We start from the raw sequence: 22,852 nt of genomic DNA on the forward strand, positions 1-22,852 counted from the left end.
GGAATTTTGGGAGACAGCTAGGTGGCTCAGTGGATAAAGCACCGGCCTTGGATTCAGGAGGACCGGAGTTCAAATGCAGCCTCAGACACTTGACACTTAACTAGCTGTGTGATCCTGGGCAAGTCACTTAACCCTTATTGCCCTGCAAAAAAAAAAAAAGAAAAAAGAAAAGAAAGAAAGTCACTATCACGCATCAACTCCCTTAAAAAAAAAACTTTATCCAGCTAAGAATTTAAACAATGATTTTAATATAAGGTGAAAGATGTCTTGTCTGTGTAGCCAGACTTTTCTTCATCCCATTATATATTGACCTTGTCATAGAATTTATATCTTTTTAAGAGGCCAATGGTTTTACCATAACACTAATTGGTACCTTGTTGTTGGTTTGGAGCTATTATAGTAATGATCTTTCAACATTCATTTTTATAAGTTTTTGAGTTCCAAGTTTTTCTTCTTCTTTTCTCTCTCCCTTCCCTCTCACCTCCCTAAGACAGCAAGCAGTCTGATATAGGTTATACATGGACAATTGTAATGATGTAAGTCAATGGGCTCTCTTTACTTGTATTCAGTAATTGAATATTTAGAATTTGAGAGTACAATAAAATAAACATTGGTATACTTTTTACAAACCTTAAAATTATAAAAGACCCTCCCAAATTAAGATTACAGTATTAATAGTAGAAAAGAAATATATTAGTCACTTAGTTTCTAAACAATTGCAAGTATTAGTCACTTAGTAACATTAATTGTGATCATCCCTTAGTCAATGCTGAAGCAATATGAATATTGAAACCAAACGGTAGTTGTCTTAAGTGCTAGAGGAGACTTAAAAGCTTTATGATTAGTACTGATGATCAGCAGAGTATTTAACTATGAACTATTTTCTTGATCTTTAAACCTAAATATTAGCATAGTTTTCATATTTTGAAATATTATTTAGTTCCTAGATATTTTTGCTAAATGCTTTTGCTAACTTTTTAATGACTCCTATGATAAGGTTTCCAACATCGGGTTTAATTTCTGAAGATAATGGAACTTACCTTCCTTTATGGAAACTTTTACAAAATAGTTATTAGCTATTATTTTCTTCATATTAGTTCATAATGAGGTCATCTGTTACTATTGTTGATTACAACACTGACATCTGGACTTCAAAACACGTCAAGGAAGCATCTTGCATATAGTAGAAGCTCATTAGATATTTCTAGATTTATTATTCAGATTGAGCAAATTGACTCATTTCCCAGGAAAATTGTTAGCGGCTGAAAACCTGAGAGTTAAGGTTTAAGATATGTTGGAAAGATTAGCATAATAGGATAAATGTCTCGAATATTTAAGTGTAGAGGCGTTTTTTTTGGGGGGTGGGGTAGGGGAGAATGATTAAAGTATTCTAGCCCTGACACGTTTAATAAGGGGTATATAACCTATTTCTTTCTTTCAAAACAAGTAATTTATTTATTTTTAAGGCAATTTATTTATTCAACAAAATTAAGGACATCTAGGCAGTTAAATTTTTAGATTTGAAATCAGAAAGTCGTTCCACGATTAACTGTGGGAGAAAAGCAGCACTGCGAAGCTGCGCTGAATTTACTTATGAAGAAGTGTCATTTCAAAAGGTTTAATTCGAAAAGAAATAAAAGGGCCTCTTAATTTCAAGTTGAAGGATAATTGCAGAAGAGATTTCCAAACACCTCGAGTTGCGGCTGTCTGTGTTACGTTGGGCAACACCTCCTCTTACATTTGGCTGAGTGGAAGGGGTTCTAAATAAACAGCTTCCTACCCCGGGGGGAGTGCTGCACCCTGACACACAAGGAAAGGTGATGTGAGGTGGAAAACGTGGCAACTCCTCATTTAAAATATGCACTCTCCTCCCTCCTCCTTTAAAGCACCCCCCCCCTCCCCTTCAGTAGCTTACGGAGCAGAACGAAACTAGTACTTGTGAGTTTGTATCAATTGGAAGAGGAGGTCATCAACTTTGTGGCACTACCCAGGGCTGCAACAGTAGCACTTTCACCCGACCACCGCCCCACACCACCACCTTCGGCAAACACCAGAGTATTTATTATTATTTGAAGAAAGGCCAGTGAGGCCAGCCCAGAGTACTGGGAAACATTCTCCAGATCCCCCTCTAGTCCCTGTTCTGTGACGGGAAGTGGAACTCCTGAATGACTATTAACCCCTCCCCCCTTCCCCATCTCCATCTCTCCATCCTTCTATTCCCCCCTCCATTCTCTCTCCCTTCTTTCTCTCCTCTTTCTTCTCTCAATCTGTCTCATATTCTCTCCTGTCTTTCATTCTCTCTTCCTCTTTTCTCTGTTTCATTTTCTCTTTCTCATTCTTTCTCCTCCTTAATTTTCTCTTTTCTTTTCTCTCTCATTCTCTCTTCGTCTCATCTCTTTCTTATTCTCTCTTGTCTCTCTTCCTTTCTCTTTTTATTTTTCTCCCCCCCCCCCCCCCCATTCTCTGTCTCTCCAGCTCTTCAGCCAGAGCCACCCGGGCCGAATTCTTGCATAAATTATACCAGGCGATGACTGACGTCAGGTGTCGGCGGCGCGGGCGCGCCTCCGGGGAGAACAGGCGGCAGCTGAGCGGCGGCGGCGGTGGCGTGGCGGGGGCGCGCGGCGCGGGGGCGCGCAGGCGCTGGTGTGCTGGAGCCGCGGCGGCGGCGGCGACGGCGGCGGCAGCGGCGGCGGCGGCGGCGGCGGCGCGGGGGGTTGAGCTCTGGTGTTGCGGGCGGACGCGCTCGTGCTCGGGAACTATCGGATTAAACTTGAATCGAGTGAAATTACACAAAGGAGAGAAGAGGAGAAAGGAGGACTAGGGGACCCCGGAGACCCTGAAACTCACCAGAGCCCAGTTCACCCGCGGCCAACTCTCTGCCTGTGAATTAACCCCCCCTGGCAGCGGCAGCCCAGCTCAACTCCGGGGTCCGCTCTGGGTTTTGTTTTCCCCTCCGGCCGAGGGCACCGGCAGAGACCCCCCCCCCTCCCCGCCAACTGGGTGAGTGAGTTTCTCGGGGCTCCCTCCCGGGAGGAGGAGGAGGAGCGGCGGCGGCGGCGGCAGGAAATTGCTACTTGGGGGAGATGGAGGAGTGAGAGGAGCGGAGTTGGGTCTGAGTGAGGAGTTGAGACTGTGCGGTAGAGGGTAGGAGGGGGCGCAAAAGCTGGGAGGGGACCCCAGGGGGACAGGGGCAGGGGCAGGCGGCGGTGGTGGGAGCAGCAGTACTGATGAATAACCGCACGGCGACTCCTTTCCCCCGGGTTACCCTGTTATAACCCGGTGGTGGCGGCAGGAGCCGCCTGGACACAGCAGCAGCAGCAGCCGCCAAGGTTGACGATCCCCACACACCCCGTGGGTCTCCTGGTGTTGGCGGGGGGGTGGCTAACTTGCGGAGAGAATAACGTTCTCCGGGCGCCCCCCCTCTAACTTTTGCCTCTGGGATAAAGGGAGACTATACAGCGCGGTTCGGGGGGGAGCAGCCACGGGTCCGTTCCGATACTGGTGTGCTGGGCTGGGGGGGGGGGGGGAGGCGGAGTGTTGCACAGTATGTGTGTAGGGTCACTTCCTTGGATGTAAATGGCTTTTTGTTGTGCTGCTGGGGGAGGAGGGAGGAGGACGGGGGACAGGAGTGAGTGAGTGTGTGTGTGTGTGTGTGTGTGTGTGTGTGTGTGTGTGTGTGTGTGTGAGCGTTTCCTCTCGCACCGCTGCTCCTCTCTTTCCTTTTCAGAGCACGAGTTACTAGGGGTTTTATTTTAAATAGAGAGAGAGTGTGAAAAAAGTTGAGAGTAAAACTAAGTCTGAGAAAGAGAAATGGGAAAGAGGAGAAGGGGTAGATAAAAGAGAAGTGGCGGTGGCAGAGAGAGAGAGAGAGAGAGAGAGAGAGAGAGAGAGAGAGAGAGAGAGAGAGAGAAGAAGAGAGAAGAGGAGGAAGGAAGGACAGGACTCCGGGAATCACGACAGGGAGATCAACCCCCCCCTCCCCTCTTCTCTCCTCTCTCTCTCCCCCTCTCCTCTCCTCTCCCCTCCCCTCCCCTCCCCGGACCTGACCACGCTGACTGCTCCCAGCAGCAGCAGCAGCAGCCGCCGCCGCGGCAGCACAAGCGCTAAACAAAGTGAGTCCTTCCCATTGCCACGCGCATTTCGTTTTCCTCTCGGAGGTTTCTCACGGAGCAATAACCTGTGAGGTTTGCTGGGTGGGGGCGTGGGGGCTGGGGGTGGGCAGGATAATCTTGTAGCAACTGTGAGGGGAGGAAGTACGGGGGGGGGGGGAGGGAAAAAGAAGGGGGGAGGAAGGGAGAGAACACGAGGTGCTGGTGTTTGTCCTGAGAGCAGGAAAGTGCAGGAGAGGAGGGTCTGAATGGGAGCGACGGAGAGTTACACGCATTAGAGACAGGGGGATCCCGGGGCTCCTCGGCTGCTCCTAACAGCCGAAGAAGAAAGAAAGAGGGAAGGGAGACTAGGGGCGGGGAGGAGGGGGTGGGTTACTCGAGGGGGAGGAGGAGAAAAGAGATAACACTACCTTGCCGAGCTGGACTGGGGTTGGCGGTGGCGGCGGCTGCTGCATAATAGAGACTTAACCCTCGAAACCCAACTCCGCTTCCCTTCCTCCCCCCACCTTACACTGCCTGGAGGTTAGGGGCAGAGAGTGGGTGGGGGTCACCAGGTGACTCCCAGAGGTGGTTGGGGTGGGTTTTTCTTTTAAAATAACAACGATTTTGAGGGCGAACGGAAAAGGTGGTTTGAGGCCAAGCGGTCAGTAGGGAGAGGAAGAGGAGGGGGAAGCAGCGAGGGTGGGAGGGGGATGGTGTTGTTTGTTTGATTCACATAGGGAGCTGGGCTTTACCGGAGGTTCGGTGTGCGTGTGTGTTTGCCCCACTGGGAGAACCGGATGAATGGGGTGGGTTTTTGTGGTGGTGCGGTGGAGGCAGTGAAAGCTGCTAAATGCGGGGCGGGTGGAAGTGAGAAGCGGACACTGTGTGTGTACATGTGTGTGGTGGTGGTGTATCTGTGTGTGTGGGGGGGGATTGTTAGTGAGTCTCCGGGAGAAGGAGCTGCAGGCAACGAGCAGCCATCATTACATTGCATTCATTTATCCTGATAGCATTACATAAGAGGAGGACACCCTCACGGTGGGAATATACCCCCCAAAACTAATTGCTCTGTTGCCTTTGTGAGTGCTCCCTAATAGGAAAGCGGTATTTATAGTGCACATGCCATATAGATCGGACGTTTTTTTTCCCAGAGGTCACTTTTAGAGACTGTTCACGCCTCGGTTTAAAGTAGTTGTTTTTTTTCCCCCTGAACAGACAATGGACAAAAGAAAAGTAGCAATCCACATGGGGAGTTTCCTTTTGAATTACTAGAATTAGGTACACTATCCAACTCTCCAAAGGCTAAGTGTACTTTTTAGTTTTCTTTTTTATATTATATAACAAGGACATTTTTAATAGTTCTTTAAAAATTATTCATCACTTTGCTTGGTTTCTGGAATACACCACACATTCTTCTTAGCTTATTTTTAAAAGAGAGGTATATGCTCTGATCTTACTTTAAGAAAATCAGATTTTGAACAATGTTTGTAGTGGGCAATACCTTGCCAAAAGGGATGTACCCCTTCTCCACTAGTTTTTTGTTTCAGTAAGTGGGGAAACACATTATACATAACGATTTAGTTGAAAACAAATCTTTCTGTTCATTTCCTCACAGATCTATTCTAAGGACGACAAAAAATCTTAATGACTATGATCTTAGCAGCATGAGTAGCTGATTTATCCCAGTTATAATTCCCGTTAGTTTGCAGTAATGTGTAAGTATGTATATATATATATATATATACATATATATATATATAATCCCTATTAAAAATAACTCAGTGATTTTTATAAAGTTGAAATTAATGTTTCCCTCCCAGCCCCCAATCACAAGAGTGCATCTGTCGCTTGGAGTGTTTTTGTCTTGCTGTTGCACAACAGAGGCTCTCCAGTCTTTAACCTAAAATGGCAGCTTTAATTTGACTGGGGCCCATTCATTGACAATGATAATAAAAAGGCTGAAAGCTAGATGCTTGGGGCATGTAGTAGAACTCTTCTCTGCATCTCTAGGTGATAATAAGGAAAAGATATTCTGATCCGGCCAGCTTGTTCACTAAAAGTTTTCCTGAAAAAAAAATCATTAAAAACTGGCATTCTGCAGAAAACATTTTAGAAAAGGAATTGGAGAGCTTGATAAGACAAATATCAGGAAATAATTTTGTTTTATTAAGAAACAGTTCAGGTGACCTCCTGAAAGGGGTGGTGGAGGAGATAACCTATTTGAATTAGGCTTCTAACAGGTGATTATTCTAATCATAGTATTGAGAATTCTATCGAGACTTTGTGGTGTACTCCCTATACGCAATTATCTTCACAGTATTTAAAGTTTTTTCCCCCTCTTATGACACAGAATCAGAGTATGATGAATTCTATCATAGTTCCACATTTTCCACTTTTAAACAGTTAGGTAAGGCACAGCAGTAGTTCACAATGTTATTTGCATTTTAAGGCAAAGTTATACTAGTTTAGAAATGGATTTATTTTAAAATACATTTTGCTCTCTTCTCTGTACTCTACTATTGAAAAGTAGGAGGAAATAGTACAGGAAGGTCACCATGAATAATTTTGGGGAGCTACATACACTTTTTTGGAGGAAAAATGGTAGCTTTCAAAACAATTCTGCAAACACAATGTAAAAGACAAGTTTTAAAGATAATACTTTTATATACTTAGTCTCTCATTTTCAGTTTAAAAAAGAGCATTTTAAGGAGTTTATCTATAATTGGTTTTTGTTAAATAGTGTAAATTTCAGTTCTATAATCAGTATCTCCTATAAGTGTTTGAAAAATCTTATGTCTTAGGCTTAATATTATTTAGTTATGGGGAACTCCAGTTTGAAAGGTGTTCATTTTAATAGGTTAGGGAGAGAATAAGTGAGGAGTAGGATATTCATATCCTTATAGTAATTGCAATGAAACTAAATGCTTTCAAATTTATGTGAAAAAGTTTTAATGTCAAATTCAGCTTAAAGAATGTTGATTTGGTAACAGTGGGACACTGTAAAATACTAGTTAAGAGTATCAGAACTTTTGTTCATAAATATGAAATCAATATTTATATATCTATATATCAACTCAATACCTAAAAATGTAGCATTGTAGTCTAACAATTTTATTAGATGAAAAGAACATACATTTAAAAAGTTTTTGTCATAACTCTGTTCAAGTGTTCCGATGCATAGACTTGTAATGTGTACGAATAATGACACTTGTCAATTTATTGTAGCTCTTCCACAAAAGCACTATGTACTTTTAAATTCCTATATTCTAGTGAGAATTTTGTAAGAAAATAAGTATAATTTAATGATTTAAAACGTTTAACTTTAAAATATTTGCATTTGAAATGTCAAAAGAATGAATGATTCGTAATGGTGGTTCCTCTGTCACTCAGGAGTCCAGTGTAGGTCTTCATATTTGATAGAGGACGACACACTCAGAAATGTTAGAATGAATAAGGTGATGCAAGAATAAACATGCTTAGTCAAGACGATCAAGTGTGTACTAGAAAAATGACCCCCTCCAACCCAAACTTTAGATATGTTCAGGCAGGAAATGACTTAAACTCCTGATCAAATGAGCTTTATGTAAGAACAATAAAGGAAAAAGACATATTTTACATTGGTCTATCTGTTTAAAAGGAAAGAGAAGGAATATTTTGTTGAAGTATGAGATCATGCTAGGAATGTCCTAATGTAATATGAGTCTTTGGATTGGCATGCTAATTTCAAATGAGTGCATTTGTCTCAATTTTTATATAATTACTTTTCTGTTGCTATTTTCCCACTTATTTACCATAAAAATTTGTAAGACAGGATTTAGTATTCTTAAAAATGTATAAGGTAGGTCAAGGAGTAATAAGAGCATGAGGATGAGAAAAGCAGTGTGTGTATGTATGTGTGTGTGCGTGCGCGCGCACGTGTGCGCATGCATGCATGCATTTATGTACATGTAAGTAAACTAAGATTTGATACAAAGTTTACAAATGAAACCAATCTATTAAAACTACCATCACTCCACTAATTTAGCAGATAATTACCTTCTCTGGTCCTTCCATTAAACACACTATTTGCTATTATCACTAAATAAAATGTCTGTGCTGACATCTGAGATTAATACTTATGCTAAACTGAAAATGTTGAAGATCACTTGGCCTTTAATTCCATTATTCTAATTCAAATATTACTTGAAATCTTATAATGACAGGATTATGATTATGAGCTGGGAAAATTATCTTAGGTAATTATTAATTATGAATATTCTTATCTTTTTTTAACGGGATACCAAAAATTTTAAATCAGAATACAACTTTCCCCCCAAATCATGCAAAATATGTACTCTAATAGAAAAAGGACCTATAATGTTATCAGGTAGAAACCCTACAGTGTGAAGTATTGAGTAGGTAGAATGTTGGACCTGGAGTTAAACAGACATGGTTCAGATCACATCTCTGATACATCACTAGTTATATGACCATCAACAAATTATTTTACCTGTGAGCCTCTATTTTCTCATCTGTAAAATGGTGATAATAAAACCTCTATCTACTTTGTGGTTACCAAGTGAGGTAACATATCAAGTGCTTTGCAAATTTTAAAATGTATTCTAAATGTCGGGCATTATTATTTCATTCATTCAACAAAGATGTATTAAACACCTGTTATATGTAGAGCACTGTGCTAAGTGATAGAGATGAAACAAGGATTAAATAAGATACTGTCCCTGCTTCCTGGAACTTACAAAATATATGAGGAGCAATATTATAAACATATTTGAAAAGATACAATAAATATCTGTTAATAGCTGTTGTCGATAAGAGAGGACTACATTAGGTTCAGGGGTAGGAAAAATCATCTCAGATATGAATGACCAGGGAAGGTTTTAGGGAGGAAGTGAGATTTGAGCTGGGGTGTGAAGGGTATCAGGGTTTTAGCAAATGGTGATAGAAGGATGAGACAGGCATCACTAGCAATTTTAGAACTGGAAAGGACCTTAGGAAAATTTTTTTTTTTTTGCAGATGAGGAAACTAAGGTTCATAGAGGTAAGTCTACTTGTGTACCTTAGGCCACTTAGTTCTAGGAATCAGGCCTCTTGAGTATACCAAGATGCCTTCCACTATACTATACTGTCTTCTTTCACTAAAATTCATTCTTAATAGGTATCTTTTCTTTTAGAAAGGAGCATATGACAGTAGATCTTATAAAAGTGCTTATAAATACATATAAGCTCATTGTGAAATGTTGGTGTTTAAAAAATCCCTATAAATAATCACATCGAAAAAGATTGTGGCTATTTAAAAGTTTCATAACTTTTAAATGGAAAGATGTACAGTAACTATTTTAGTTTTATTCTTCTCTTTTATTGTGATGTTAGGTGCATGCAAGTGTGATTGATTTTCCTTAGCATACTATTGTTAAAGAAGGAGATAACTTTGAACTTTCCCTTGGAATGTCAAAAACTTATTTTCTTCTTTGTAATATACTAGAAGAGATGACATTAGAATGAGCCTGGAAGATTACTTGTAGGGTACATTATTGTTCAGCTATGGATTGGACTAGATGGCCTCTGTAGCCATCTCTAACTGCCATTCTTTGACCCTGTGAAATGTTTTCTTGTGAATCTTTTATACAACATTTATAAGTCAAGTGGAAAACATCTCGAGATCATTATAATTACTACAAAGATTAGTAATTGAGGTTTTTTCAAAGCTTGTGCTGGTATAGTATTAGAGATATGCTATGTTTTAGTGGGTATTGAAGTACTTATAATGTTAGATTTTAGAGACAAGTTAGTTATGCAGCCTCTCATCGTGGATTCAAATATGATCCGGGTGGCAGACAGCTCTGGACTCCTTCTTACTGTCAGTTCATACCATTGTTTACAACCTTATTGTTTTCTTCCTCCCAGGAAGTTTATGGAAGGTCCCCAGTCCTATGGACCTAAGAAGTTGTTGAGGTGGTTGTCCATACAACTAATAATCAGACCAATTTCCTCTCAGCCAACTCTTCTTGCTCTCCTATTTGTATATTTGGGCTTTGTGACCCATATAAACACATGCAGTTCATAGACTATGCTTATAATTGTGGCAACTCCACACCATTGCTACACTTGACCGCTTCATTTTTTTGTACTTCCATACTGGTGAAATAATAGTGAAGGAATCAAGAGCCTGTCCTTCTGTTACCAGTTATGTAAATGATGCAATCAGGCCCATGGGCTCCCAGTAGATTGTCATTGTGGCCCCCTATGTTTTCAGTGTTATATATCCCTCCTGGAGGGAGTTACATGCAATTTTAAGAGAGGGTTGCAATATTGCTTATGTGATAGAAACAAATTGAATAATTATCTAGAAAAAAAGCAGTGCATGTTCAGAATCTTACTATGCCTGATGATTAAGGAAAGTAAGTTCTTTTTTGAATATATTGTTATCCTTGAAGTTTATTGATTATTTAAGTATTTGAGTCTTAGTTATCTCTGGTAATAAGCAAATTATGAGAGAAATCAGCTTGAGCTGTCTTAAAAAATTTTTAAATTTTCTGATTTTGAATGTTCTATGAGACACTAAGCCATAGGAGATCTCAATATTGATCTGTAATGCTTTTTAGTAGACGTTTTTCCATTTTATAAATGTGCATCTGATTTACTCACTTTTGCTTTTAAAAATCAAACTTTTGCTAATATTATTAATAAAGAGGTTAAAAACTGTTTTCTTAAGTAGAATTGATTATAATAGTAGCAATTATTAGGATGTTTTTATTATTTGTTACATTTTCATTGTAGGTTATTTCTGGTAGCTGCATGTTCAGTGGTTATTTTTTTTCTCTTTCCAAGCAGAAGAGGTTGTAATCCTACAAGACCAAGCAAGACCTTTTTGGTTGCTAGGAGGAGAAGCTTTGCATGAAAGGGTTACTTTTTTTTGCTTTTGGGTTAGTTGAATTCTATGACTAAACTGACCTTAAGAGTAGTGAAGCTGGGGCAGCTAGGTGGCGTAATAGAGCACCTGCCCTGGAGTCAGGAGTACCTGAGTTCAAATCCAGCCTCAGACACTTAACACTTACTAGCTGTGTGACCCTCCGCAAGTCACTTAACCCCAATTGCCTCACTAAAAAAAAAAAAAATTAAGAGTAGTGAAGCTGTTATGGAATAGGATTGAAAACCTCTTGATTTGATTGCTTGGATTTAAGTCACTTTAAAAATAGTATTCTGTACATTTAAAAATATGTCTTTGGGATCTGTTGTTTCATTTGATCTTCACAATAATAAATATTGTGATTTATCGAATTCTATCTGTGAGCAAAGGTGCTCAAATGGAAAGCCCCCTGTAGAAGGGTTAAATGACTCCTATGATGTAGTTTTAAGTGGAAGAGTAAAGTGTGTGTGGGTGCATGCGTGTGTACTTACATGTGTGAACATGTGTACATATACATGTGCATATCTGTTGAGTAGGTTGGTGGTTGCCTATCCTTCAAGGAGAGAATGGAGTAACTGAAGAGAAGACAGAACAGGTAATATGTCTGTTTGGAATTTTTTGCCATGGTTTTCATCACTATTGAGGATCAGGCAAGAAACTCCTGTTGCTGAGGCTCTGTAATCAATATGTTTCTGCCATTGGCTGGAAGGCTTGATACTTCCTATTGCTATTGTATGATTAGTTAGCAAACTTAGTGAGAATGTAGAGCATGTAGGGTGGGAGTTGGGGTGAGAGTGGGATTTTATATAGAAATATGAAGAAAATTATATAGGTTTAACATTATATCTGTTCTCCCCTTTCTTTCTGTATGTATATATATAATATATGGATGTGTGAATGTATTCCTTGACTTCTGTACTGTATGCTATCCTTCATGTAATATAACATGTGATAGTTGGATAGTTCATGAGTTCTTTTCATTGAGAGTTTTAGCTCTCTGGGAGCAATTTTACTTACCAAAAAGCCCATGTTCTTACCTTCTTTCCCCACTTCCCCATCCCATCCTACCAAAACAAAACAAAACAAAACACCCAAACCAAAAAAAAAAAAAACCTATGAAAATTGGAGTGAAAAGACCTAATCAGTCAACAATGAAAACACAATAAACAATTTATATTCATATTTCAATACTCCTAAGGACTGCCACACATCAGAACATATCTATATATAATGGGTAGAAGACCTTGGTATCATTAAATTTCCAAAAGAAATATTTTGCCATTAAACTAGGAAAAGAAGTCAAGCTAACATACTTTGTTGTAGTTATGAATTATATACTTTAGGGTAACCATAGGTATATGATAAAGTTAATACCTTACTTTGAAGGGTAAACTGTCTTACACTCTAATGGTAGAGTGACTATAACAATAAGGTAAATACCTTGCTTTGCTTTGAAATGGGATCCTGAACTTAGAGTAACTAAACTTTTAAAAAGTCCCTGACTTGAGTGGTTTTACTGTTTTATGTATATATACTTGTTGGTTATTACATTTTTACTTTAACCAACCTCAAATTTATGGATCTTATCAATAATATATACTAAAATACTTTAACATTTCAAAATCTTTTGAGTTATGAATTATTTTCAAATGGCTTTAATGATTTGTCCTTCCTTTTCTTTTTTGCTCTATTAGATGTTCAATAGGACAAAATAAAATTATATAGGAATAGAATAAATACTTGTTTCATCCAACTGGAATCATAGTACTTTAGAGAGAACAGGAACGTACCTAGAAGATCAACTGTTCCTAAAGTGTGTAGTCCAAGAAAGAAAAAAAAACCTTAGTCAAATATTTTAGCAAAGTATTATAGTAAACCATATCCGCACATACAGCTTATTCTCTGTTAAAATGTTATGTGGTATTGTTGCATACTGTATTCCTAAAGTAACATAATGGATTAAAATGAACAAATGACATGAAGTAGTGATTAGGTAACTAATGTTTTCACTTTTCTCTAGGTAATGAATTGGCCATTCATATTTCTGTGTACTTTTGATGTTAGTAAATCATTTCTAGTTATGTTGCTTCACAAAACAATGAGGTTATCTAATATTATTGGTTACATGGAGGTAATTCAGAATCTTAGCTGCTTAAAATGGAGTCACCATTTAGAATCATAGACTATCAGCCCTGTGATGTTTAGGGTCCTTAAAAGCCATGTAGTCCAGCTTATTAATTTTATAAATCGTGAAATTGATGCCTAGAGAAGTAGAGAGACTTGTCTAAAATGTCATGATTTTCATGGCAAAGTCTGAACAAGAACTCCAGTCCAGTGATATTCCTAATTCTGCTGCTTACTTATCATGTTGATTGTTCTGTTTGACCTTGTAGAACACAACTGGTCTACAATTCTGAGTGGAAATTGCAGAGAGTTATATTTAGATTTGATACAAGGAAAAACTTTCTAATAAACAGTTATCTCTACATAAATGTAATAGACTTCAAGCTGAGATGGGATTATCATTTGTCAGGTGCACCATATTTCAGTGGGAATTCCTTTTTGGGTATGGGTTTGGCTGGATGGCTGCTGAGTTCCCTTCAAATTCTAAAATTCTTCCATTCTGTGATTCATTTGTCATATATGGCTATTAGAATAGTCACTAGTTACCAAACTTGTGCTCTATTATTCTATAATTAAAGCTACACCTGTATTTCTTCTGAAATACTTCTGAATGTAATTTTTCTGAAACAGTGTTAACCTTATCACAAATGATCAGCTATAGTGATTAAACTGGGTCAAATCTGGAAGACTGGCAGGCGTCATGGTACAGTGGAAAGAGCACTCAATGGCTTTGAAGTCAGAGAATAGAGGTTGAAAATCTGCCTTTGACATTTATTATGTGTGACCTTAATTTCTTTGGTCCTCAGTTTCCTTATCTATAAAATTAAGGGGTTGGACTAAGTGGCCTCTGAGGGCCATTCTAGGTCTAAATCTATTATCCTGTAACTGTCTTTAAAGTATTTTTAAGCTATAGTGAACCGGAGCCCAGGAGGCACCTAGGTGGCTCAGTGGAGAGAGTGCTGGGCCTGAAGTCAGGAAGACTTGAGTTCAAGTATGACCTTAGACAGTTACTAATTGTGTGACCTTGAACAAATCTATTAACTTCTGTTTGCCTTAATCCATTGGAGAAGGAAATGGCAAACCACTCCAGCATCTTTCCCAAGAAAACCCCATGGACAGCATGGTCCACAGGGTCACAAAGAGTTGGACAAGACTGAACAACTGAACGATAACAAAAAGGACCAGAGAGCCGTAGGACATTTCTCTGGTCTCTCTGGGTTATACTTCCTTAGATCTCACAGATTTGACTCAGTCCTTCCTTTTTAGTTTTGCTGCTACCGAATAGGTTAAAGTTTCAGTTCTTCTAGGAAATAAGCAATAGGTTATCAATTTTTTTTGAATGGGGGAATGAGTTGTCAGTAGAAAGAAATAGGAACAAACTTCCTTTTGACTGGAAAAGAAAGGGTATAGCATACTTTCCCTGATTGTGTGCTATCTAGAATGTCAGAAACTAACGAGATGAAGGCCAGACTATTCTTTTCCCTTTTTCTGTTTAGGAGTGGCTCTAAGAGAGAACAGGGATTACCTTGGACAGTTCTGTTCAACTGACTCAGGACAGTGGAAGCTTATCCTATACTTAGACTTTCCAGATCTTTCCAGATCTGTCCCTATAAAATTGCATCCTCTATAAACAAATCAAAGAGATTGAGGTTGAATAAAGTTAAATAATAACTGGCTATTAGCAATGGAACATCCCTTAACCAAAATTTCATACCTTTTCAAAACTCGTTGGAGGAATTTAACCTCACATTCATTGCTAACTACCATTGGGTTCCTTATATAAGACCTAATCCCTTTTCTTAAGACCTTCCCCCACTATTTTCTTTTTAAATAACAACTGCTTAGCATATGATTTGTCTTAGTCAGTGTGTAAACAAATAAGTCACTGTTTGCCACTGACTAAGTTGGAAGGAGTGGGAGAGAACTAGTCAGTTTTCATTTTCTTCCCTGCCATGTTATCATCATGCTTCTTCCATTTTTATCTCTGCTTCTCTCCAGTCTCTCCTAGATTTTGAAGATATGCATCATCGGTGCCATGATCTACTCCTAACCCTATAGGGGAGAGAGAAGCAATGAGCTGGACCTGTACCAACTTTCTGGTCCATTTTCTTCTGGACCTATCTATAAAATAGAACAGATGTTTGGGGATTTTCAAGGAACTAATATAGTTACTATTAAGGCATAAAAATAACTTAAAATAAATCTAGACCTGTGATTTCATCCTGTTGGGGAAGTCCCTGCATGAAAACTGCTTCTTTTAATGTAGTTCAGTGTTGGTCTTAAAGTTCAAGTCTTAATTGCCTGGAACACTGAGGTTAAATGACATGTCCAGGGTCCCATGGCTAGCTGGTTGATGTTATGGGTCAGATTTGAAACCAGGTCTTCTTGACTCCAAGGTCAGCAGTCTTTCCTCTGTGCCATACTTCCTCCCCCAAACATACATACATATACACACACACACACACCCCCCAACACCCCAACACCATAGTATAGGTATAGCAAAATGCTGAATAATAACAATACCTAGCATTGTGTGTATAAATATATTTATACCCATTTTAAGAGTGCTTATTAAGGAGAAGGCACTGCTGGACGTTGAAGAAAATGCAAAGATGAACAAATTACTACTGTCTATGCCTTCAGTGTTCTTGCAATCTATAAATATTTCCTCACTTTCTCCTTCTCCCTTGCCTGATATCCAATAAGCTGCTAAATTTCATTGCTTCTGCCACCAAAACACCTCTCCTTTCCATCTCCTCTTTTCCATTTCTACTGGTTCCATCTAAGTTTAGGGTCTCATTAACTGAAGTAGTCTCCCAAATGATCTCTACTTCCCTCTTTGTTTCATCTTACAGTCTGCTGACAGATTTTTTTTTTTAGTGAGGCAATTGGGGTTAAGTGACTTGCCCAGGGTCACACAGCTAGTGTTAAGTGTCTGAGGCCGGATTTGAATTCAGGTCCTCCTGACTCCAGGGCCCGTGCTCTATCCACTGCACCATCTAGCTGCCCCCTGCTGACAGATTAATTCTCTTATAGCTCTGATCATGTTGCCTTTTCCATCTCTCTCTGCCACCCCCCCCCCCCAATTAAAAACCTCCACTAGCTCCCTATTGCCTTTAAGTAAAATCCAAATTCCTTGGCCTGGTGTTAAAAGGTATTTGCTCTCTGGTTGTGATCTGCCTTCTTAGCCTTATGCCTTACTATCTCCCTTCATACAGCTTATATTACAGTTAAGCTGGAATACTTACAGTCCACTGAATATCTGGGCTTTTCCATCTCCATAATTTTGTTGGCTCTACTCAGAAATACCTGATTAGCTTCTCTTCCTTTCCCTTTCCCTTCTTCTGCTTGTATAAATCCTACCTACCCTTTTAGGAACTCCCAGATCAGGAACACTTTTCTCCATAAACCCTTGTCCCATCCCTTAAAGAACACCCAAAACCCAACGCCCTTCAGTGAACCATTATATTATTCTGAATTACTCTTACAACACCTGTGATTATTTTATGTATTATTAATTTATGTACTTGTTTTGTCTCCCATACTAAAGTTCCTTGATGGGAAGGACTACTTTTTTATTTGGATCTCTCTCTTGTCCTCTCAGCATCTTGCACATAGAAGTTATTAAAAGTTTTAAATGAAAAAGTCATAATTATTGTTTGGAAATTCTTAATTTAAAAATATAATTTCATACTCTATTTTAAATCTAAAATATTTTAATTATGATGCTTTACAATTAGACTTTAAAATTCAAGTCTCCTTTTACATTTTAGCATTCATTTTCAGATGCTGTACCTTTTGTCACAAGAGTTACTTTGGCATAAAGGTATTATACCTAAGGCAAAGGTAGACAATATTCTTTGTGTACCATTAAACTAGTTTTTCACAGTATTTAACTGAAAATTTTGGGATTATTTTAGGAAGTTACATAAAAACAGTTGTGGTGAAAAGTAGAATAGATTATTTTCTTTTTTGAGACTTCATTCTAATGACCTAATAATATTTTTATTTGAGAATTATTGTATTTTAACATTTCTATCTGATATCAGATAAAGTTCTAATTTTGCTTATTGTGGCATGAAGTTTGCCCTGAGAAGTACAAAGTGAAAGTTCTACTAGGTCCTACAAACTGTAAAGCTTGGGGGGCAGCTAGGTGGCACAGTGGATAAAGTACTGGCCCTGGATTCAGGAGGACCTGAGTTCAAATTCGACCTCAGACACTTGACACTTACTAGCTGTGTGACCCTGGGCAAGTCACTTAACCCCTATTGCACTGCAAAATAAAAAACAAACAAACAAAACAAACCTGAAAAGCTTGGAGTTGAGATCTGGTGATCAACTATATAGGTCTTTTTTTAGGGATTAATTTAATTAAGCATGGAAGGATTCATCATCAAAAGGTTGGCTAACTCATGAAGTTGGTCTTTTTAAGTGGGGGGGGAGGGGGAGATATTAGGTACTCTTATAATTTGCATAAGTGAAAAGAGTAGCAAACAACGATTTCTGAAGAAGTTGTGTAGTTCTTAACATCTTCTATGAATTTTACTCAGAATTCTTGAATGCTGTTACAATACATTGAAAAACAAAGCTCTAAATAAGCACATAAAATATAAACACTTTGGAAATGTTAACTGATACCCATAGTACTCTGCGAGTATGACAAGTAGGTTAAAATGGATAATTAGTTTAATCTCTGAAAGCATGGTCTACTTTTAATATGGTATTAGAAGGAATAGAATAGGTCTGATGATTTTCTGCATGTTAATATAGCCATACTGGAGTAAATGTTAAAATATTTTCTTTGAGATATATTAAATTTTATGCTATATGATAGGGGAAAATTTTTTTCAGATTTATCTTGTAGCAACTAAAAACTTAATGGTAGCTCCTATTTCCATATTTCCAAGTAGCTATTATCATAATTAACGTGCTTAATATTTGAAAGTAATTACTTTGTTGAGGCAACTGACTTTCAACTTACATAGCCAACTTTATTTTCAAGAGCACTTAAAAACATGTGACATGTCTCAAAAGATTTATCCAGGGTCTTACTTGGTTTAATTTTATCCTTAAATATCTATTAGCTTCATTAATAAATCTGTCTAAAATGGTCTGTCTATCTATCTATCTATCTATCTATCTATCTATCTATCTATCTATCTATCTGCAAGTTATAAAAGAAGGATGTATAGAATCTGAGAATCTGTGAATGTCAGAATTGGAATGACTTTTAGGGTCATCCAGCCCAAACCTTACCGAGGCCTTTTCTCTTTCCTCAAACTCTTTGAATGTAAATTCAGTCAATCTGCAATCTTTTTGTTAAATGCTTATGACATTCCAGGCATTGTATTTAGGGGTTAGGGATACAAAGAAAAAAGAGAAAGCGTTCTCTGCCCTTAAGGCACTTATAAAGTAGAATGCTCTCCTTTTGACCAAATGAAAGCAGTTTGAGAGTAGAAGTTTGTCTTTTTGTCTCTGTCCCCTGAGGCTAGCATGGAGCTGTGTGCGGAAAATGCTTAAGAAATGTTAATGAAGGCAGCTAGGTGGCGAAGTGGATAAAGCACAGGCCCTGGATTCAGGAGGACCTGTGTTCAAATCCGGCTTCAGACACTTGACACTAGCTGTGTGACCCTGGGCAAGTCACTTAACCCTCATTGCGGGGGCCCCCCCCCCCCCCCGCCTTGGATTTCTATAGCATTTAATACTGTTGGCTGTTTTCCCTCTCGAAACTCTGACCTCTTTTGGTTTTTGTGACACTGAGTTTTTAGATGATCTTTGAGATCCCTGCCTCTATTATATGATTCAGATACTCCTTTCTTTCTCTTGCTGAATGAATATTGGTGTCTCCTAAGGTTCCATTTACCAAATGAAAAAGAAAAGGGCCAATTACATGTGCTCCAATAGTATTAACTGTTGTGGTTGTTCAGTCCTGCCTGACTCTTTGGGACCCCATTTGGGGTTTTCTTGGCAGAGATACTGAAGTGGCTTGCCGTTTCCTTCTCCTGCTCATTTTACAGATGAGGGAACTGAGGCAAACAGGGTGAAGTGACTTGCCCAGGATTACACAACTAGCAAGTGAGACTAGAGTTGAACTTTAGGTTTTCCTGACTCCAGGCCTAGTATTCTATCCACCTAGCTGCCCAATATTAAATATTACATGTGGTTAACTCCTAAAGTTCCAGTTTCTTATTTTTATCAGATTATAGATACTTCTACCTAGATGTCTTGTCAACACCAGAAATTCAGCATATTCCAATGCACATTCATAATGTTTCTCCCCAAATAGATTGTTTCCGACTTTGCTATTGCTGTCAATGAATGGGACCATCATTTTTTCCCATCACTGAGGCTTGAAATCTTGAAATACTATATATTCTGGTTTGTAAACAGAAAAGTTATCAGCTACTGTTATTCTTTCTTTCTTTTTTTTTTTTTTGGTGGGGCAATGAAGGTTAAGTGACTTGCCCAGGGTCACACAGATAGTAATTGTCAAGTTTCTGAAGTCAGATTTTAATTCAGGTCCTCCTGAATCCAGGACCAGTGCTTTATCCACTGTGCTACCTAGCTGCCTAAGGCTTGAAATCTTGAAACTACAGCTCCCCCTTCTTCTTCCTTCACATCTTATATACTGACTAGTGAAATCCTATCCACCCTTTACAACCCAGCTCAAATGCTGCTTCTTCCTTGTTACAATACAAGGCAAAACGTGATTAAGATTTTTGAAAGTGGTTCTGAAAAGGAAGATACAACTTCTAACCGCAAAGGTCAGAGAATGCTTTGTTTTCCCACCTCTTTGATTTTACTTATGCTTTCTGTATGCCTTTTCTTTGTTCCCTTCTTTGCCTGTTGGATTCCTATCTATCCTTTATAGGATAACCCAAATGCTACCATTTTCATGAAGCCTCTCCCAGTTGGTAATGACTTTTCCCTTCTTGACCCTCATATATATATGAGTTTATACCTCTCATGCACTTAATGTATTTTGTATTACAGTTATTTGTGTGTGTGGCATATCTCTCTTCTAGACTCACCATGAGGTGAGAGTTTTGGTCTTACCTAAACTTTGTATTTTCCCGAGTGCTTCTCAGAATTTTCTGCATACAGTAGACACTTAAATGTTTGTAGAAATTGAACTTGTTCATATATCACCTTCTGTACTAGGACATAAGTAAAATGATGACAGGAGCTACATTTTATTCACTTTATTGGGCCTAGTACTTGGTGTAGTACTTGCACATAGGAGGCAATCAAACGAATGAATGTAATGAATAAGGTATAGGCATTCCATAATTTAAGAATATTTGACTTGTAAGTGACCTGCATGTGTTAATGAGTAGAATCTATGTTTTTAACTTATAAAAGCAGGCTCTTCCAATCTCATGTTCCTCAATGTAGAGAACCTCGGGAGGGATTGGCTATTTCAGTTATGGACCCGTAGTTAAATTATCAGTACCCAGGAATATTTGCCCTATCTTCCTTTCCCTCACACTGAGCTCTTTTCCACTTGGAATGGAAGAGAGGAATATATTGAGCATCCCTACTAGAAGCTTGAAAGTTTCTCACCTTACCTTTACCCCCATAGAACTATTTTAATGATGATTTATTGTAGTTGAAATAATATACTTTAGGTACTTTATGGATTAAAACTATGCCATTTTAGACTGGCTTGGAAACCCAGACATTTATAATACTTTTTTTTTTATGGAAAAAATCATTCAGAATTTGAAACAATTGACTTACAGTATTTTGGGATACAGACTCTGGTAAGTTGAAGACTCTTTGTAAAGACATATACCTTGTAGGGTGGGCAAAGGGTTAAGTAGAATCAAACTTTTTTATAACTGGCATTGGAAGGTGTGGTGGCAGTGTGAACCTGCCTTAAAAGCTAACTGCTATATGTAGTTGTTTAGGGTGACCCTCAAGAAATTTAAATTTATGTAATAAAAAGCCATTTTGCATATAAGGTATTTTATTTTTTCCATTATATGTAAAGATAGTTCTCAACTTTTGTTTATACAAGCTTTATAATTTCAGATTTTTCTCCCTCCCTCCCCCCTCCCCCCTCCCCCAGACAGCAGGCAATCTGATATAGGTTATATCTATATGTCTATATACATAGACATATAGATATATATATATCTATACACACACACATATATATACACATAATAACATTAATCCTACTTCTGCATTAATCCTGTTATAAGCGAAAAAATCAGAGCAGTAATGCAAAACCTCAAAATAGGAAAAAAAAACAACAGCACCCAAAACAAAAGAAACAGTATGGTTCAATCAACATCTATACTCCACAGTTCTTTTTTTTTTTTTTCTTGGATTTGGAGATCCTCTTCTATCACGAGTTCCCTGGAACTCTTCTGTGCCATTGCATTGGTGAGAAGAATATAGTCCATCACAGTAGGTCAACACTCAATGTTGATGATACTGTGTACAATGTTCTTCTGGTTCTGCTCATCTCACTCATCATCAGCTCATGTAAGACCCTCCAGGTTTCTCTGAACTCCTCCTGCTCATTGTTTCTTACAGCACAATAGTATTCCATTGTATTCATATACCACAACTTGTCCAGCCATTCCCCAATTGATGGGCACCGCCATAACTTCCAATTCCTTGCCACCACGTAAAGAGCAGCTATAAATATTTTTGTACATGTGGGTCCCTTTCCCCTTTCCATGATTTTTTTGGGAAAAAGACCTAAAAGTGGAATTGCTGGGTCAAAGGGTATGCACAGCTATAAAAAGCCATTTTGGAATAGGGTTATATAAATGAAGAACTATAAGGATCCTAAAAGAGGAGAAGCTAGTTATCAATGAATACTATAAAGAAAAGAATAGATTTATTTTTAATTTAACACTCCTGAAAAAGAAATAATTTCATTAAAGGCTATAGAAATTATTTATATACTTTGGAAGCAACTAAAGAAATGTGTAGTTGAGATGTATTAGAGAGATGAGTTTTTACGTCTCACTTCTACTTCTAAACCCCCTATTTTCTTCCTCTTTTTCTCACAAATTAAGGATATGAATTTACAAGTTTTTTATTTTGGTGGATAGAGTCAGACTCTTAAATATTCCTAGATTGTTAAACATCTGACAAGTCTACTCTGTGCCTAGAACTTTGCTAACTGTTATGAAGGATAAAAATGTGTTTATGACATAGCATATTCTCTGCTCTTAAGGGAATTTCCAGTCCATTTGAGCAGAAAAGACTGACACTTGTGAAACTATAAAGAATGAGGTATATATCATTAAATACTAATCTCAATTTATTAGGAAAAGAGAAGTGAAAGATTAGTATGAATGGTTACTGAAGAGAATAGTCAGGTGATATATCTTGGAGGAGACAGAACTTGAGGATAGCTCTGAACAACAGGCATTCCTACCATTAGATTAGAATAGTTGGCCACACTCAAAGATTGGTAAATGTACATAATGTTTGCATGTAACAAGCTAAATTAAGAGGGAAGAGCCCAAGGAATGGCAGGTACTGACTGTTATTATGAAAAGAATGCTGGACTTGACATTGGAGGATCCAGGCACAAATCTGGTCTGCCAGGTACTGCCTGTATGACCTCGGGCAAGTCACTCCCATCTCTCTGGGCTTTAGTTTCCTTATTTGTAAAATGAGAAATTTGGCCAACATAATTTTTGAGATCTCTTTCAGCTCTAATGGTAAACATGATAGAAACATTTGATCTATACAGTGTATGCTA

The 22,852-nt window shown here is 38.4% G+C and overlaps 1 protein-coding gene across 1 annotated transcript in view; it reads left to right on the forward strand.

Moving 5' to 3' along the window:
• The first annotated feature begins 4,119 nt into the window (after nt 1-4,119).
• CHD7 (chromodomain helicase DNA binding protein 7) overlaps nt 4,120-22,852 on the forward strand; it is a 247,727-nt gene continuing 228,994 nt past the window's right edge. Inside the window, 2 exon segments of the mRNA XM_043962891.1 lie at nt 4,120-4,179; nt 5,707-5,806. The gene's annotated coding sequence lies outside the window, so the exon portion shown is untranslated.

Source organism: Dromiciops gliroides, chromosome 1 (genome assembly GCF_019393635.1).
Source record: "Dromiciops gliroides isolate mDroGli1 chromosome 1, mDroGli1.pri, whole genome shotgun sequence".
NCBI classification, from domain to species: Eukaryota; Metazoa; Chordata; class Mammalia; order Microbiotheria; family Microbiotheriidae; genus Dromiciops; species Dromiciops gliroides.